Here is a 2500-nt window from a genome sequence, read left to right on the forward strand (position 1 = left end):
ACTCCTGGTGGTGCCCTTCCGTCAATTCCTTTAAGTTTCAGCTTTGCAACCATACTTCCCCCGGAACCCAAAAGCTTTGGTTTCCCGGAGGCTGCCCGCCGAGTCATCGGAGGAACTGCGGCGGATCGCTGGCTGGCATCGTTTATGGTTAGAACTAGGGCGGTATCTGATCGCCTTCGAACCTCTAACTTTCGTTCTTGATTAATGAAAACATACTTGGCAAATGCTTTCGCTTCTGTTCGTCTTGCGACGATCCAAGAATTTCACCTCTAACGTCGCAATACGAATGCCCCCGCCTGTCCCTATTAATCATTACCTCGGGTTCCGAAAACCAACAAAATAGAACCGAGGTCCTATTCCATTATTCCATGCACACAGTATTCAGGCGGGCTTGCCTGCTTTAAGCACTCTAATTTGTTCAAAGTAAACGTGCCGGCCCACCGAGACACTCAATAAAGAGCACCCTGGTAGGATTTCAACGGGGTCCGCCTCGGGACGCACGAGCACGCACGAGGCGGTCGCACGCCTTCGGCTCGCCCCACCGGCAGGACGTCCCACGATACATGCCAGTTAAACACCGACGGGCGGTGAACCAACAGCGTGGGACACAAATCCAACTACGAGCTTTTTAACCGCAACAACTTTAATATACGCTATTGGAGCTGGAATTACCGCGGCTGCTGGCACCAGACTTGCCCTCCAATAGATACTCGTTAAAGGATTTAAAGTGTACTCATTCCGATTACGGGGCCTCGGATGAGTCCCGTATCGTTATTTTTCGTCACTACCTCCCCGTGCCGGGAGTGGGTAATTTGCGCGCCTGCTGCCTTCCTTGGATGTGGTAGCCGTTTCTCAGGCTCCCTCTCCGGAATCGAACCCTGATTCCCCGTTACCCGTTACAACCATGGTAGGCGCAGAACCTACCATCGACAGTTGATAAGGCAGACATTTGAAAGATGCGTCGCCGGTACGAGGACCGTGCGATCAGCCCAAAGTTATTCAGAGTCACCAAGGCAAACGGACCGGACGAGCCGACCGATTGGTTTTGATCTAATAAAAGCGTCCCTTCCATCTCTGGTCGGGACTCTGTTTGCATGTATTAGCTCTAGAATTACCACAGTTATCCAAGTAACGTGCGTACGATCTAAGGAACCATAACTGATTTAATGAGCCATTCGCGGTTTCACCTTAATGCGGCTTGTACTGAGACATGCATGGCTTAATCTTTGAGACAAGCATATGACTACTGGCAGGATCAACCAGGGAGCTGCGTCAACTAGAGCTGAGCAGCCGGCCGCCCGGGAGTGTGTCCCGGGGGCCCGCGCGAACACGCAAGCGTCCGCTCAATCATTCTGCAAACAGGAGGAGGCTGAGCTCCCCTGCACAATACACCTCGAAACCCTCTCAGGTCCCGGCGGCGCGCAGCGCCGTCCCAAGTACTTGGTCGGGTTCGAGAGAGGCGCAATCGCCCGGAGTTAGGCGAGTAGACGCTTTCGGTGCGACCACCCGTGCTCCCAACTGAGCTTGCCGCTGCCGACAGAGGCCCGGGAGCGTGCTGTCGTGGCATTGCCGGCGGGAGACAACACGCGCCACCTACGGTGACCGGCAGCTCCAACGCCAGCGCCACAGAAGGACAAAAGCCCCACTTGGGTGCCGAAGCGAACTCTCCCAGCACAGCGCACGCGCCAACACATCCGCACAGCTGCGATACAAACCACCAGCGAGAACCGCTGGGGCGACCGAGCAGCAGACGGCGTCGCGGCGCCGAGCGCCGGGCGGCGGCGCATCCTCAACGCACACAGTCCTCAATCGGACCAGCACACTGAAGATGTCCACCGCGCTTCGCACCGGGCCCGCGAGGACCTACTTTGGCCGCACGGCGCCGCGCGCAGGGTGCGCCGGCGCGCAGCTGCGACGCCTGCCGCGTCCGTCGGCCGGCGCGCCTGCCACTGGCCGCCCCCACCAGCCGGCTGTAGCGCGTGCGCCCACGCACCGCGCGGCCAGCACGCCGGGAGGCGCCCCCTCACCGGCCGGGGACGGTCCCACCCAGCCACCGCCGCGTATCGCTTCACACCCAGATGCCGTTCAGTTTCGTCGGCATGGTGGGTATCGCTGGAACAACCGGTTAGTACCTCAACCTATCGTCGCCATCACCGATTCACCCCTAGCGAGAACAACCGCACCACAACAGGTTACCATTTGTTCATTTGCGTAACTTCACCAGAAAACGCAGGCGTCCATCGCCATTTGCAACTTCAACGATTATTGCATGCCTGTGTCAGGTGTCACGCCACACTACGTCTGCCCACATACACGCAACAAAATGTGCACGCCTAGACAATACGTGGAAGGTGGCCCCCGTACGTATGCGATGTCCATTGCTCGAACGACTGTCAACCGGCCTCTGTAGCATGTCGCAGATATGGAACGCGGTGCACCATGCCATCACGGTGTGTGAGGAGAGACGACTAGGTCCGAATACATCAACAGACAGCTCATG

General features: G+C 57.6%; 1 non-coding gene across 1 annotated transcript in view; it reads right to left on the minus strand.

Moving 5' to 3' along the window:
• Positions 1-1266, minus strand: part of LOC124730158 — a 1909-nt gene extending 643 nt beyond the window's left edge. Inside the window, exon 1 of the ribosomal RNA XR_007007903.1 lies at positions 1-1266. This exon is cut by the window's left edge and continues 643 nt beyond it. This is a non-coding gene — a ribosomal RNA (small subunit ribosomal RNA).
• Between the last annotated feature and the right edge of the window lie 1234 nt (positions 1267-2500).

The sequence above is a fragment of the Schistocerca piceifrons genome, unplaced genomic scaffold, assembly GCF_021461385.2.
Source record: "Schistocerca piceifrons isolate TAMUIC-IGC-003096 unplaced genomic scaffold, iqSchPice1.1 HiC_scaffold_1230, whole genome shotgun sequence".
NCBI classification, from domain to species: Eukaryota; Metazoa; Arthropoda; class Insecta; order Orthoptera; family Acrididae; genus Schistocerca; species Schistocerca piceifrons.